The sequence below is a fragment of the Leucoraja erinacea genome, chromosome 5, assembly GCF_028641065.1.
Source record: "Leucoraja erinacea ecotype New England chromosome 5, Leri_hhj_1, whole genome shotgun sequence".
Taxonomy (NCBI): domain Eukaryota; kingdom Metazoa; phylum Chordata; class Chondrichthyes; order Rajiformes; family Rajidae; genus Leucoraja; species Leucoraja erinaceus.
The window spans coordinates 12,790,922-12,808,867 of record NC_073381.1 but is presented as its reverse complement, the minus strand read 5'-3'; positions in this window follow the sequence as shown (position 1 = coordinate 12,808,867).

Below are 17,946 nucleotides of genomic sequence, written 5' to 3'. Positions count from 1 at the left end.
GATTGAAACATTTGTTTGTTTTTATTTCAGAGTTTCAAAATCTGCAGGGTTTTATTATTTTCATGACCAAGAAAACTTATTGATTAGCATCTATCCACTTCATTGGGTGATAGACCCATGATCCTCCATGTTTGACATCACTTGGAAAGAACACTTCGAGAGATTTCATTTTTCATTGCCTGGAGTTGCTCTGAAACACACTGCTGGTCATGCAAGAAGGCCCTGAAGGTGAAGCTACCATATTGGGTTGCTAGCACGTGGTGAGAGGGACAATACAAGGGATCAACCTATATCGGCCATTAACTGTAGCTGTCGAAGATGCATCTGTGATTATGTAGTCAACAGAGGTGGCCAATGTACAATTCCTGTGGAGACAGAAGTCCCTTCAGTGCTTCGAGAGCCACCAATTTTTGTGCAGACAGAAACATCATCAGTGCATCGAGAGCAGGCTCCATTATATTGTGTGCCACATGGAATAGTTTAAAAGAAAACAATGTTGTACAGAAACCTTTAAGTCGTGACAGACTCTTACAGCATGTGGTGCATCATCCTCTGAGGACTTTGGTAATATTGCTGGTTTCATGAAAACACCCTATCTTTGTGGGAAACTGTCAGTGGGAAAGAGTACTATTTTTCCCCCATCAGAGAGCATGTTCAGTTGTGTGAACATACTAGCTGAAGCACAAGACTCCCGTTTAAAATGCACACATCAAATTGACATGTTTAGTTCTCAAATGTTCCTGATCTTACACTATTGTTCCTGTTAACATAATGTCCAGGATGTCTTGCACCATGTATTTGCACCAACTCATTGGATGCCATATTGAAACTGGCTTTGCAAATATGAACCAAAAACTACTGTATAGAGTTGAACATTGCAAAGGTAAAGCTACAAAATCATTACTATTAATTAATAAACCATTTTTGATCAGCAACCTGAGAATGAGCAGTATTTCACCATAAGTATACATTTATAACATTATCAATACTTTCTTCTCATTCAAAATTGTTAAAAATAGATTAATGTCATCATCCTCATCAGCTATAACATCCATCAATTCCTGTACCAATGTCCTTTGAGGCTTGTAAAATTTAGGTTACATCATGGTCCCATCTCTCTATCCCTCCTCATCACCAAACAGTGAATCGTTTCTCTAAAGACATTGGTGACAGATTTGGGTGTCTATATGGCTTATGCAACCTTTGGCTTCAGTTCTTACTGAGGAATAGAATTAACATGTCTATCTCTCTTGAATATGTGGCTGTTCTATGTGATGAAATCATTCTAAATGTTGCAAGTCAATGATGGTATTTATCTATTGCAATCTATTTTTTCATCTAGGTAAATTCCTTTCTTTCTCACATCTTTATTTACTCTGTTCAACCTTCAACTTTCTATCCCTGAACAGGACAAGCATTCCAGAGTTTTGCAAATCGTTATCTCTTTTATTTCCTGAGGGATGACAATTGATGTGTTTTCTTGTTGTCAATCCTGGTGGTCATGTATGCATTGTCAGTCTTTGTGATTGCATATTTATTGCCAATATATGTACTAAAATACATCTTGATCATTTGTGCCTGATCTGCTAAGTTTCTCCAGCAGTTTGTTTTGTGTTCTCAAGGTTCCAACAGATTCTTGTATTTGTGTTACTAATTTCTGCAGTTAATTGTGAATGAAGATCTTTGGAGATTATCAATGCCGTGAGCCTTGTTGGTGGTGGGGCCTTGGCTGCAACGGGAGCATTGGCGGCAGGGTGGGGGGGGTGGTGGACTAGCGATCAACGGTCGATGAGCGTGAGGGGGGGGGAGGGGAAGACAATGGGGACCCGACGTGGGGGGACCACCATGAGGGGCGGTGGGAGAACAAAGGAGGACCCGGTGTGGGGGGGGGGAGGGGCTTTTTTTTGGGGGAGAGGGGGGCACTCTAGGTCAGAATTCTATCCCAGGGGATAAGTCTGTGTTTGTTTATTTGTTCATTTGTTCTGGTGAAGTTGCTGTGTGCACAGCAGACAGCCAACAGTCGCTTGTCTTTTACTTTTTGTTTTCACTTTTAATTTAAATTTTTCGTGTACCTTGTGTGTTGTTGTCAGTCCAATTTCCCTTCGGGGATGAATAAAGTTTTATCGTATCGTATGCTTCTGGTTAAGTATTTCAAATGCAAAATGGTATCAATATTGACAATTAATTTGGCTATAGTTGATTGAAATTCTTATTCATCATATCAGAAAGTAACATCTCTTTGCCCTCTCTTAGATAATAACAATCACGATTTGAGGACTGTGTCATTATCTATAATCTTACAAATCTGCTAATTGGATTATTTTTCAAAATGACTTCCAGGGTTTATGTTACAACACCGCTGCAGTTTTCTTTTTAAATGCACGCAGTTAGAATTACTTTATGTCAACAAAAGTAACAATAATTTATTTTGTCTCTGGGCATTACTTATCACCATTATCAGTATGAGCTCAAAATAAGAAAACGATGATTTAATCATAAAGAAGTGAATTGTTCAGTCCCTTTTTTAAGTGCAATGACAAATTGGAATTCACGTTGTTCTAATATTGCGTATAGAAACATAGAACATGGGTGCAGGAGTAGGCCATTCGCCCCTTTGAGCCTGCACTGCCGTTCAATATGATCATGGTTGAGCATCAAACTAAGTATCCTGTACCTGCCTTCTCTCCATACCCTCTGATCCCTTTAGCCACAAGGGCCACATCTAACTCCCTCTTAAATATAGCCAATGAACTGGCCTCAACTACCTTCTGTGGCAGAGAGTTCCACAGATTCACCACTCTCTGTGTGAAAAATGTTTTTCTCATCTCGGTCCTAAAAGATTTCCCCCTTATCCTTAAACTGTGACCCCTTGTTCTGGACTTCCCCAACATCTGGAACAATCTTCCTGCATCTAGCCTGTCCAACCCCTTAAGAATTTTGTAAGTTTCTATAAGATCACATATTTATAGGGGCGCTGCTCTGGCAGCAGCCATGTCAGCAGCGCGTCAGTTTTTTCAACCTTTTTAGTATGGTTTAAAGTATGTATTTAATGTTCCTTCGTGTGTTTTGTGTGGGGGGGGGGGGGGGGTAAGGGGGAAACCGCTTCGGCTGCCTCCTCCATGGAGAGGCGAGTTTTTTCAGGTCTCCTCCCCCGTGGTCTAACATCGAGGATCGGCGCGGCCTTTCCCGGAGACACGCCCGGGGCTTCAGCGGCAGGCGCAGCGTGGACTCTCGTTGTGGAGCGGGTGAGCCCTCGCTGGGGCTCGCTGGAGGGGAGCGCTCCGTTTCGCTGGCCCGGGGCTGCCGGCAGCCTGAAGCTGGCGCGGCGTCTACAGCCCGGGATCCCTCGTGGGGGACCCGGGGGAAGAAGAAGCCACAACTGCCGGCCCGCGGCCAACTTCTACCGTGGGTCCAGCATGGACTCACCATCACCCCTGGAGGGGAGCTTCCACCGCCGGCCCTGCGGTCTGCGGTGCTTCTGGCTGCGACGGAGACTTTAAATCTCGACCGATTGGCCTGCACCATCTTAAAGCCGCGGTCTCCGGTGAGGAAGAGCCGATCCTGGACTGACTCTGGACTCTGGTCCTGTCCACGGGGGGGAAATGGAGGAGGACTGGCCAAATTTTGTGCCTTCCACCACAGTGATGAATGCTGTGGCGGATGTTTATGTTACAGTTTTATTGTGGATGTGTGTTCTTTATTATTGTACTGCTGCTGACAACCCAAATTTCCACCGACCCTGGTTGTGTGGCAATAAATTATATCTTATCTAATCTAAGAACCCCCCTCAATCTTCTAAATTCCAGCGAGTACAAGCCGAGTCTATCCAGCCTTTCTTCATATGAAAGTCCTGACATCCCAGGAATCAGTCTGGTGAACTTTCTCTGTACTCCCTCTATGGCAAGAATGTCTTTCCTCAGATTTGGAGACCAAAACTGTACGCAATACTCCAGGTGTGGTCTCACCAAGACCCTGTACAACTGCAGTAGAACCTCCCTGCTCCTATACTCAAATCCTTTTAATATAAGGGACTTTCGAGCCACACGGCATGGAAAAGTCCCACAGCCTCAGACTTTGCACTGGCTATCAAATCATACTAACCCGACACAAATGTTAATGTATTCATGCCACGTTCCCATCAACTCCTTCAACATACCTAGATTATGGGCAATTTACAGTGGTCAAATAACTTACCAATATTATAGAAGTGTATAAAATCATGGGGAACATAGCTAGGGTGAATGTCTTTTTCCAACAATTTGCGAATCATGTACTAGAAGGCATAAGTTTACGGTGAGATGGGAAAGATTTTGTCGAAACCTGAGGGGAAACACTTCACTCTGAGAATAGAACCAGCCACCAAAGGATATAGTTGAGGCAGATACAATACATTAAAGGGACATTTAGACAGGTACATGGATAGGAAAGGTTGAGAGAGATATGAGACAGATGTGGGGAAATGTAACCAGCATTTCTTTGTATTTCTTCAGTGTACCTGTCGGTCGGTTGGGGGCGCTGCGAGTCAGCTGCCCTGCCAGCTGCGTGTTCGTTATTTTTACTGTTTTTTGTGTCCATGTTTTTATTTGTTGACTTTTGGTGTGACTTGTGTGGGAAGTGGGGTGCGGGGGGGAACCATTTTTCGGCCAATTCCTCATGGAGAGGCAAACTTTTCCATGTCGCTTCTCCACTCCCCTCTGGCGGTCTAACAGCTTGGATTGAAGCGGCCTTTCCCGGAATCGGGCCCAGAGCTTCAGCAGTGGGCGCAGTGTGGACTTTTCCATCGCAAAGTGGTGGCAAACCCTTGCCGGGGGTCACCAGAGATGAGTGCTCCGATCGCTGGCCTGGTGACTTTGAATCATGGGACTGTGGTCTGCGGAGCTTCTAGCCGCGGGCGTGGTGTGGACTTACCATCCGGAGTCTGGGTTCCTTTGCCGAGGATCGCCGGAGAAGAGCTCCGACCGTCGGCCTGCGGCCTATAGCATCCTGAAGCCGCGGTCTCCGGAAGGAAAGTGGCACTCCAAGCCGCGGAGTGTGTTTGACCGTCCCGACGTCGGAGTTTCAATCATCCCGATGAGAGGGCTTGTACATCCGGCCGTCCATAGCAGCGACTACGGAGGGTTTATGGCCCCGACCACGGAGGAACAAAGGAGGAGGACTGACTGAACGTTGTTGCCTTCCACCACAGTGAAGAATGCTGTGGTGGATGTTTGTGTTGGATTTTATTGTGTATTGTGTGTTCTTTTTTTCAACTGTATCGCTGCATGGCAAATTCATTTCACTGCACTTTGGTTGATGCATGTGAGAAATACATTTGACTTTGACTTTGACTTACCCGTTCTCTTTTTCATGTATATTTCCTCCACCTTTTGCATTGAACTTTACCCTGTTCTAGGTAAAGTACAGAGGTGCACTATTTATTTGGACAGATTTTCAGCTTGCTTTTATGACAATTGCCAAAAGCACTTCCAGGAAGATTTTGACCAGCAAGCAAGAACTAACAATATGTGCCCAAATTGTTGAACACATGACATTTGTAGGTTTTTAATGCATCATACAAAATCTTGATAGGTTTGCGTATGTTAAGAGTCTAATTTATATTTTCAACAATTCCCTGTCTTTGGCGGTAATTATTTTGGTAGTTCTAACAATTTTTGATCATGTAATCTCTGAATGTCACGAATTCTCTGCAAAGCTTTTCAAATTCATGTCATTTCTTGCTTGGTACATTTGAAATAATTGATTCATGGAACTTCATAATGATTACATTCAAAGCATTGACAATTTCAGGTGTCCTGTAAATATATTTTATCCGAAACAGTGACATAGACCAGAATAATGCAAAATAGAAGTATAAAAGAAATAAATGGCTTGCATTTATCTTTTGTTTACGTGGCTATAGGACTTCCAAGCCACTTTATAGTAATTGAAGAATTTTTGGAGTCCAGTGACAGTTGCAATGTAGGAAATACAATTGTTATTTTGAGAACAATAAGAGCCCACAAACAGTCATGACATAAGGTGGAGATTGTGCAGACCTGACTGAATCTTGTTGTTTCTATCAGATAGACCCGACATGCTGTGGAATCAGGTTAGATCTCCATTCTCTGACTTACATGATCATAGAACTGTACAGCACAGCGCAGCAAACGGGCCTTTGGCCCACAAAGTTAGTGCCAAACATGATAAACTAAACTAGACAACTAAAATAGTAAGATTAAACGAGAACTTACCAGTTTGAAGTTTGATCTGTATTTTATAAGGAGTTACGATGAGGGATTACGTGAAAGAGCCCGCTCAGGGCGCAGGCGCGGCATGCTTCCAAGCAGCGGTGTGGAATTACAGACAGACACACGTATTTGAAGTAACATAGCAAAGAATAAAGAGACATCAATTATCAGTTTGATCCATGTAATGAGGGTGGGAGCGGAGGGCACGTAATCCCTCATCGTAACTCCTCATAAAATACAGATCAAACTTCAAACTGGTAAGTTCTCGTTTAATCTTACTATTTTACTTCGGAGTCACGTGAGTGACTTCGTGAAGATTTCAAAGCTCTGTGATTTCAAACCGTGTAACAGTTTTACTCACTCACTACCGAAAGCTCTTGAGGAAGGAAGTGTTATTGCAATCAACCAATGAATCTGTTTTGAAAACAAAACGGTATTTATTAACAACAACAAAACAAAAATAGCTCCCCCGGGCTTTAAATTAAAGATTTGCAGTTTCTAAAATTTTTGCTGCAAATGCATCAGGTTTCACCAACGGCTTGTGATAAAATGTTCGGAATGTGGATTCCCTCGACCATCCTGCTTTATTTAGGATAATGTCGATAGGCACATCCATCCTTGCTGCCGATGATGTGGATGCTGCCCTGGTGGAATGAGATTTATACACATTAATGTCTATCCCAGCAGCTTCCAATACCTGTTTTAACCATCGTGAAATGGTCTGGCTTGTTACCCTGCCATGTGGTTTCTTGTGGCTGACCCATAAGGCTCTTTCACTTCCTCGGATATTGTGGGTTGTGTCTATATAACTTTTTATGTGGGTCACCACACACAATCGTGGCTCTGGTGGGTAAGCCCGGAATACCACTGGCGTGTTTGATGTTCCTGGCCTGCTTTGCTTTATCAGACCTTGAATCGTGAAGGTTATCTGATCTGGCGTTGTCTCCATGCTGTCCAGTCGAAGCTTATGCAATGACTGGACCCTCTGAGCAGATACTAGAGCCATCAGCATGAGCGTTTTTAAAGTCAATTGCTCTAAACTGAGGGATCTTGCTGGTGGTCTGTCCCGAAGGTATGTGAGTACAATACTGACATCCCAAATTTGAGAATATCTAGGCTTGGGGGGCTTGATGTTAAATATGCCCCTCATTAGTTTGACCACCAGCGGATGGGACCCCATGGGCTGATGTCCTGCAGGTTTGAGGTAGTTGGAGAGTGCACTACGTGCCGTGTTGATGGCACTGTAGCTCATATCTTCATGATAGTGCAAGTAGGCCAGGAACTCCAGAACATCGGCTACTGTGGCTGTTTCGTAAGTAGTCCCCGTTTCTTGGCAGTACCTCTCCCATTTCCTGATGTTGGTTAGGTACTGCCTCTTTGTAGATGTTCTGAGGGATGCTGACATGGTGGTGATGGTTTGTTGTGATAATCCCAGGTCCAGATACGGTCGGTCTAGAATCTGCAAGCCAGGAGATTCATGTCTTGATGGCATGGGTGGCTGATGCCTGACACTGGGTGAGCCAATAACCGTGGATGACTGGGGAACACCATTGGTGCTTCCACCACCATGTCGTGCAGGATTGGGAACCAAGGCTGAGTAGGCCAGTCGGGCACCACCAAAACTCCAGATGCTGAGTCCATCTGGATTTTTCGAAGTACCCGACTGATGAGGCAGAAGGGAGGAAAGGCATAGAAAACAAACTTTCCCCAGTCCAGCGTGAATGCATCTACCGCTGCTGCCTCCAGATCTGGTTCCCACGCGACATAGATAGGTAGTTGGTGATTCAGTCTTGATGCAAATAAATCTATATCTGGCTTCCCATATTGCTTTACAATTTTAGCGAACGTTTTAGGATTTAACATCCATTCGATGTTATCATTGAATTTGCGTGACCTGGTGTCCGCCACTGTATTTAGCTTACCTGGTAGATAGGTAGCTGAAAGCCAAATATGTCTTTCGACACACCATTGCCAAATCGTGTTGACCAATTTGTCACATGATAAAGATTTTATGCCGCCCATATGGTTAATGTAAGCCACCACCGTAGTATTATCTATTTGTAATCTCACATGCAAGTGATGCATATTGGATGCATATGCTTTTAAACCATAAAAGGCGCCCAACATTTCCAAAGAATTAATGCCCAGTGTAGATAGTAATGATGATTCTAAGTTAGTCCATCTACCACCTGTGCTGGATATGGAGTTAGTTGCTCCCCACCCTTTAGCACTGGCATCTGTTTGGAGTACTAAAGTAGCATTAGTAATAAGAATAGGACTATAACTGTGCCAAATATTTTGTATCCACCACTGTAGCTCTGATATTGCTTCAGGGGGTAAACTCATGATTCGGTCATAATGACCTTTATGTTGTTTTAGTGCACTTATCTTTGCTCTTTGTAAATTTTGATAGTGCAAAGGTCCAAATTGGATAGCTGGAAATGCCGCTACCATTTTGCCAATTACTGCTGCCACTTGTCGAATAGTTGGTTTTTTGTTTATCCTTAAGTCATTACATGATTGTACTAATGCAATCATCTTTCCCCTTGGCTGGGTAATAGTCATTTGGACTGAGTTAATTGTGAAACCCAGATAGTCCATAATTGTGGATGGTTTTAACTTAGATTTATCTGGATGTAAAACAAACCCTAGATTCTCTAGGAGTTGTTTGGTGGCTGATACTGCTGCTACAGCCAATTCCATAGTTTTCCCAACTATGAAGATGTCGTCCAAATATGCCATGACTATATGATTAAGTTTCCTTAACGTTGCCATGGCTGGTTTTAATATTTTGGTGAATAGTCTTGGAGCTGAAGTAAGCCCATTAGGCAGTGCTTTATACTGCCACAGCTCCCCCATCCAGATAAATTTAAGGTATCTGCTATAATCCTTATGTATAGGTACCAGATAGTAAGCATCTTTGAGATCAATGCTTGCCATATAGTATCCTTTGGAAATCAGTTGTCTAGCAGTCACAAATGTTTCCATTTTGAAATGTATATACTTAACAAATTTATTGAGGGATGTTAAGTCAATGATGATGCGACATCCACCATCTTTTTTAGTTTTGGTAAATATGTTGGAAACACATTCCAAGGGTTCATGATTAGTTTTCTCTATGACCCCTTTATTTATAAGCCTCACCAGTTCAGCTTGTCCCTCCTGTTGTTGCTTATTGGAGCGCACAAACTCCCTTTCGGGTCGGTGTTGAACTGGCGGTATTTTTGAGATAAATTCTATTTTATACCCTCTGATACTATTAAGTATATATTTATCATTAGTGATTTTTTCCCATGCTTTTGTAAACAAGTGTAGCCTCCCACCCGTTAGTAAGGCACCCTTATTCTCAATATGCGGGTAGGAACCAGATCCACCTACCTCCATGGTTATTGTCGGGGTTGTGGTTTTTCCTTCCGTAGTGTTCTCCCCTGTCGACGTGCTGGCGATGTTGGGGGGAGGCGCATTTTCCAGGGGGTCCGCGGCGGGCCCTGACCTAAAAAAGGTCTCTGGGGATAGTGCGGCCCCAAGCTTTGACCAGTGGCATATTCCCGATGCCGACTGGTAGATACAGTGGTGTGCTGCCGCCTGGGTGTAAGTAACGGCTTCGGTTTGCTTGTCCCTGGTACTGCCCTCATGAGGCTAAAGGTCTTCGATGCCTCCTCCATGTCTTTTAGTTTCTTGGTTAGGTCCTTCCCGAATAGTAGTGAGTCCGTCTGGAGTGATGGTGTCTTGCATAATCCCGCAAATTTTGGATTGAGGGCAGGTCGGATGTTCTCTCTGCGCAGATTATTTAACTCATATTGAGTTGTGCACATGAGTGCGAGCACATCCTGCTGGTGTGTGGTCATCTCCTCTGTCTCTACGCACCGTGCATAGGCTGTAATTGCCGACGTGAGGAGGTGAAGTATGCGCTGAAGTTTGATTTCTTGTGCCCGAATAGGCCCCCCCACGTTCCCCCAGATTTGAGGATTTAGACTCTTTACTTTAAGAGCCTCACAATTTTCTGGGGCTGTGTGCTCCTCCAGCACTTGGGCGAGCACCTTCTCCTGAAGTGGCTTATTGGAGAGATGATTAATGCTGGCCGCCATCCTTGGCTCCAGCGGTGCTCCAACCCGTGGGGTAGCGACAAATCGATTTACTACACCCAGCAGCTGTTCTTCCTGCACACCCTGCTCTCTTTCGACTCCTTCCGCCTGCCCCTTGTACAGACCAGCCCTGCCCTGGTCACCAATGCTAACCTCCAATTCCTGGTCCGAGGTAGCAAAGGGAAGTGCCATGCTTGACACCATGGAGGAGGCGCCTGTCCTGCCCGACCGAGAGCGCTGCTGCTGCTCTCGGTGGACCATCCCCTCCAAGAGCTGCTGAATGCAGCTCAGGCGGCTGTCTCTCCTCCGTTTTGGGGAGGACATTTCCCCTTCCGACGAGTCGGAATCGACCGGCCGGTTGGTCTTCCGGGTGGCTTTCCCAGCCCGCCGTGTAGGCTCTGGCGTGACTGGGACCGGCTCGGTCTCAGGGATCTCAAACCGCTGTTCCAGCGGGAGTACCGCCGGTTGCTGCCCCGCTGGAATTGACTCCTCTGGTGGAGTTAAAGCACGGGCAGTTTTCTGTGCGAGTTTCTTGCATTGGGACATGTCTGCAAAGCAAAAGCAAACCCTAACGCCAAACTCCCTCCGAATTCCCAACGCACCGTCCACTTACCTGATGGTGCGTTTTAAAGTGCAGCTGGAGAGCCTGACTCCAGCTGCCGCCGCTGTTGCACTTGCTGGCGTAATGCCGCGCCTGCGCCCTGAGTGGGCTTCTTCACGAAGTCACTCACATGACTCCGAAGTAAAATTAAACTGATCTCGTCTGCCTGTAGATGATCCATATCACCTCTGTACCCCTCACTTCCTATCTGAAAGCCTCTTAAATGCCTCTTATTGCATCTGCCTCCACCACCATCCCTGGCAGTGTGTTCCAGGCCCCCACCACTCTCCATGTAAAAAACTTGCACCGCACATCTCCATGAATCCTTTCCCCTCTTACCTTATAGCTGTGCCCTCCAGTGTTGGGTATTTTCACCCTGGGAAAAGGATCTGGCTTTCTGCCTTATGTGATTGATAATACTATAAAAATGGAACAATTTTATCCAACAATATTTGGACATATTGAGTCCAATATCTGAATATGCTGACTGCATAATCACAAGATTACCATGGATCCGATGAGGCTGTTCAAAACTATTGGATTGAAAGCAGACAAATGCCATCTAAATAAGCAAATATCAAAGAAAATCAAACTCGACCATGCGAAGAAAGGTGTTTTTCCACCGTTAAAGCTGCAAGTGGCTGGCAGAAGAGAGGAAGGATTGGGAAGGCTGGTTCAGAATGAGAAGCAGAAGTACAGGAAGAAAAAGGATGGTGAGCGGGAGGGAGGAAAAATTGGAATGACTCACAGCTGTCCCCCCAGATTTCAGGATGGGATAACTACTTTCCTGTACATTTTTTCTAGCCCAAACATATACCAAAGAGGCATATGTCCTGGGTTATTCTTGAACGGAATGTGGAATCACCAGATGGATCTCCAAGCCCAGGATTTTGAAATGAAGACCAAACACTGTCTAATTAATTGAAATATAATTTTGAAAAACAGTATCCTTCTGGGCACGGCAACCTAGCTCCTACATTTAAGAAAAAACCATAGAAGCAGAAATAGGCTATTTAGCCCCTCTCTCCTCCCTCCCCCAAAAGGCCGGCTCCACCATTAAATATGTTCATAGCATATGTCCCGATCCCCCAATCTACCTCGTTGTATCCCTTGCACTTTAAAAAAATCTGTGGCTGGAACTACAAATTCTGCACGATTTTCTTTCTCTCTTTGCACTCCCTGATGTACTCATGTATGGCATGATTTTCACATGTAGAGTATGAATAGTCTGAATAGCATGCAAAACCGTATCTTGATACACTTGACATTAATAAACCATTTCCAATTTTTAGTTCTGGGACACTTTGCAGCAAATTTCTTCTTTTGTCTCCAATGTTGCTGATTACACTTTTGCCGATGAATTTTAAGGAAGTGTTCACAACATGCAGAGCTATACACATTATCTGGCCTGCAATTGATTATATATAACTTGCAACCTTCAAGTCTTTAATCTCGCTGGAATTATGAGGACAATTGTACTTACATTTTCAGGACACAATGCAAGGCAGAGATACTCCAGGCCAATTGGACTATCCAGGCACTGCAAACCACTCGGGCAGGTGATGTTAAGTAATGTACATGCGTTTGAATCTATTTCACAATTCTTCCCTTCGAATCCTGCAAGAAATTAAATTGCAAGATACAGGGGAAAATGCAATTCACAGAGGAGAGTTCAACAGCGGCAACCAGGACTTAATACACCCGATAGAGATTAATTACATCATTTCGCAAATCAATGTTAGAGCTCATGCAAAATCTAACCTTTGCTGACATTTGAATAGATTGTGAGCGCGCTTACACATTGCTGTCGTTTTTTTGTGTGTCCCTGAGAAATCTGAGTGACAGACTGTGCCCAAGGTATTGTTCTTCCTTAATAAATCAAGGAGGCGGCTGAGATAATTCCTGAATACTTGTTTGGGGAATGCCTGAATAGGTTCCAAACTCTTCTTTGCATGAAGCCTACTAGAAATTAGAAACGTCTTCTCCTCTCTCTACCCCCTCCCCTCTCCCCTCTCCCCTCCCCCTTCAAAAATAAGATATTTTAGTTAGGGGTCAATACAACAATTAAAAACTGAGATTGACAGCTTTTTATTGGAACTGAGTCTAAGAGGGTATGGAACAAAGTTCAGAGTCACATTCAGATACAGACAATCTGTCTGAGTAGAGCTCCATTGGAATAGAGTCCCTACCTGCGGTATCTGTCAGTGATACTTCATGGGGAACTGGGCCCCAAGAGGAGCAGTCGAAGCAGCTGAAGCAACCGCCTGAGCATAGCTCCTGGAAGGCCCCGTCTTCCCAGAACACTGACCCTGCATGATCTCAGGCACTACAAACAAACATACACAAAAAAACATCACTTTTTTTTTTTTGTTTATTTTATTAGAAGTTAATACAGTACAAAACAGTACAGTGGAACCTAATTTTAGGTGCCAACTATGTCATACCGTAATCCATTCTATGTACAACCTCTACTTTTATGTTTTGAGAAGGAAGTAAGCAAGACAAGAAAAAGAAAACAATAGAAAGGGGAAAAAGAGGAAAAATAGCTGGTAGGGAATAGAAAAACGTGAAGTGTGCATATGAAAAAAATAAAAAGTAGAAAGTAGCAATAGAGAAGATGGCCCCTTAAAAGAGAAATTTTCAAATCTTTATTCGGAGATGTAGATTTATCCACAGCATGAACTGAAATCAGCAATCTTTACGGTACCGCTGCATCACATGATTCCAAAAAGTCGATGAAAGGAGACCAACTCCTTAAGAATTGGTCATATTTAACTATTAGTCGGAGTCTCATTTCTTCAAGGCGTGCTATGTCCATCATATTCCTCATCCACATTTTAACAGTTGGTATGGTTGTATTTTTCCAAAATTTAAGTATCAATTTCTTTCCAATTATTAACCCATAATTTAAAAAAAACATTTTGGTCTTTATTTAAGTTGATATCTTCTACTATTATTCCAAATACAATCCATTCCGTTTTAGGTTCTATTCTGGACTTGAAAAGCTTTGTAAATATATCAAATATATCGCTCCAAAATGTATTCAACTTTGTACATCCTACAAATGAATGTGTTATATTAGCGTTTTGAAACAAACATTTATCGCATCTGGGACAGACGTTTGGATAATATGTATTCAACCTCGTTTTTGAATAATATAGTCTATGTAATAATTTGAATTGAATTAAATTATGTCTTGCATTAATAGAACAGTTATGTGTGTTCATCACATACTTTTCCCATCTATCCTTCGAGATCTTTATCATTAGCTCATGTTCCCAATCTTCTCTTAGTGCTTCTGTTGAGGGTAATTCTCTATTTAATATATTATTATAAAAGTATGATATTAGTTTTTTGTGAATCAGCCTTAATATTCATTGCTTCTTCTAAAAAAACATCACCACCAGTCAAAACACAGGTACTGACAGTCAAAAATGGCACGCAGCCAGTGTCCAAACACAAATATGGAACTGTTTGAGGGAGGCAGTGAGTGATGTTGGCTCGGACGCTGAAAATGCCGGCTCCCAACAAAACTGCTGCGTCACCACCTCTTCGCCCAGCTATCTCAGCTCTCCTGAGATCTCCAGCAAGCTGCTGACTTTCACAGCCAATCCCAGCTGTTCCTCTCTGCTTCTCCAGAAAGGGACTTGCCTGCAGTCTTTGATGTTTCTCTGCCTCCGAGAGAAAGGAGGTTTGTCAGCTCCAAGCTCCAAGGCCTCAGAAAGATGTCGAGGGTGCAGGTGTGGAAATCCTCCCACACCACACGAAAGCCAGACCGGTCCAGTCGGCACCGACGTGGCAGTAAGCGAGGGTTGTGCTGAACTCAGGTGTAAAAGGCCAGAATTCTTAAGCCCCTGTCACACTTAGGAAACCTGAACGGAAAAACTCTGGAGACGTTGCGCCCCACTCAAGGTTTCCGTGCGGTTCCCGGAGGTTTTTGTCAGTCTCCCTACCTGCTTCCACTACCTGCAACCTCCGGCAACCACCTGCAACCTCCGGGAACCGCACGGAAACCTTGGGTGGGGCACAAAGTCTCCAGAGGTTTCCGTTCAGGTTTCCTAAATGGGACAGGGGCATTACGCCCCTTTGCTGGCGTGGAGCAGTTCCTGGCAGGTTGCCAGCCACGTTGTGGGAGCTGGGCAGTAAGCTGATAAAACTGTACGCAGTCCCAAAAACAAGCAGAAACTTTAAAATACGTTTCTGCACCATCGCAGCGATACACAAGGGTGTTTAAATGTATCACTGTGCCTCCTCCAAATTCCAAAAAGATGTTTAACCACTATCTTCGTATCTGGACAGGAGCTCCAAATCACCACACCTCCTCACGTAACCGGGGGAGGGCATGACGTTATTGTACGCCGAGCTGTAGTCTATAAACGCCAGCCTGACATAAGTGTTTTTATTGTCCAAGTGGTCCAGTGCGTAGTGGAGAGCCAGTGAGATTGTATCCTCTGTTGACCTGTTGTGACAGTAGGTGAACTGTAATAGGTCGAGGTTCTTGTTGAGGTAGGAGCAAAGCACTTCATCACCACGGATGTTAGTGCCACTGGTCGACAGTCATTGAGGCACGTCACCTTACTTTTCTTGGGCACTGGTATTATTGATGCCCTCTTAAAGCACATGGGAGCCCCAGACCTGAATAATGAGAGGTTGAATATGTCTTCACAAACTTCAGCTATACCACCAGGTCCGAGGGCATGGGCACGGCCCTCCCCATCATCATTAGCATCTACATGAGGCACAACGTCAAGGAGGTGTCATCTGTCATCAAGGATACCACCATTTGGGCCATGTCTTCATTTCACTTCTAACATCTGGCAGGAGGTACAGGTGTTTGAGTCCCACACCACCATGTTCAAGAACAGCTACTTTTTCCTAAAACCAGCTGTTCCCTGGATTGACCTGCACAACCAAAGTAATAGAACACTGAGGGCCACTTCTTGCAGTAGGATAGATCAGAAAATGCATTGTTTTCTAAATGTATTTTGCACTAATATCTTGCATTTGAAAAGTGTTTTTATTATTACCTTTGTGTAGAATTGATGTGTAGTTAATTTATGGATTTGCGTGGATGTTTGGGTCTATGTTGCTGCTGTAAGCAAGATTTCCACTGCATCTGCACCTTACCCATCTTGCATACATGGCAATAGACTTGAATTGAGGATTTCATGCTCAACATTACAAAACACTAGCTTTTTATTAAATTGCAGAAATGTAATTTCCTCAACTGCCATGGGAAGATTTGAACTCATTTGTTGGAGCCATTAATCCAAGCCTTTGGATTATGTGTTTAATAATAAAACCAGAATGCCACCATTCCCAGAAAGTCATATTTATACCTTGGTATGAGAACATTAAACAAATATATAAAATGCACACAGACACTGTTATCTGAGATGTGGAAAAGAGTAATGTTATGATTGTAGTCATAGAGTCAGAGTGTGATTCAGCACAGAAACATTACCCCAGTCTAACAACTTTTAAGCCCCCATTTTTACACTAATCATACTCTAACCCTTTCTTGTCTCCCATACTTCCGTAATCTACCTTGGCCACACACATACACACACACCCCAATTCCGCTATACACCTGCAGACGAGGGGACAGGGTGGCAATCAGAGCACCTGGAGCACTGGAGAAGACACACACAGTCACTGGGGGGAAATCCAAACTCTACACAACCGGATCGGAGGTCAGGTTTGAACCCGGCTCACTGAAGCTGTGAAGCAGTAGCTGTAAATGAAGCTGATGTCTTGTGCTATTAGTTTTCCTGGTGTGATGTAAGCAGTGAGCAGGCAAAAATACTGTACAAGAGGATTTTATCTAATGATAAACAAGGACACTGATCTAAACTGAGATCTCACACTTCATGAAACCACAAAGGACACTTATACCATGCTTTGTGAAATTACTCATTTGGTGAAAACGGACGGCTGGCCTCCAGAGAACACTCAGGCCCCTTCAGTTTTCTTTCATGCGTTCTGCACTGCCCCAGTTTAAAAAAAAAAATAACTACAGCCTCTTAATAATACACCTGAGAACACCTTCTAACTTTCTATTATCCCTGTGGATTACCAGCGTTAGATATTCTCCTTCATGCCATGCACACAGACCATTGCTCCTGTTGCACACAACCATTCCTGTACTGAAGGGAGTACGCAATTAGTTCAGCTCACCCAAAGTTGCGGTGCCCAACTGTTTGATGATTTAATGCTACAGTTGCATACTCTAGACAAAGGTAGCAGTCCACATTTCAACATGGACCACCTAAAGTGGAGCAGGAGGAGGTACTTAAGTCTCCCAACCTGTTCCATCATTTACTTAGACAGTGAGTCAACCTTTTTTCACAATCTCTCTACTGTTCGGACATTGTGGCCCAAAAGACCTATTGCTGTGCTGTACATTTCTATCTTCATGGTGGCATTTTTTCAATATCTCAGATGTTTTTGTTTTCTCAGCAATGTTGCAAATACTGCATTGATTACCAATTATGTTACAACATTGGAAATCATGCTGGTTTGCATTTTAGATAGTATAAATTGCTCTGTGGGAAATGCAGGTTGAAATTCAATCTCTGTAATCTTCTGATAATCATAAAAGAATCAAACAGATACCCCGTGGTTAGAAAAGTAACTAGATTGCAACAATAAAATCACGTCTCTGCTTTGGTACAGTGTCTTATTATGAAAGCTCACTTTCAACCTCAGGAAGGTTAACATCCTTAATGTTTTGCACAGCCTATAATTATGTCGGAGCCTTTCAACACATGAACGCTGTCCAATGGTAGAAGGGTAAGGGAAATGGATGGCATGAGGAAAAAACAATGTTTTGGAAGCATCCACCAGCTCCATAATGAAATAATACTTTACGGGAGTTTGTGGAAGGAAACGCATTAAAGTAGAGGGGTAGTGGGTCTAGGAAGGGGGTTCTGGTGTGTGTGACTCAAGCACCCTGAAGGCATGACCATTGACTGTAGACCAAAGGAAATAGATGTATACATTAGAGTTAAAAGGTTGAAACTTTAGGAACTGA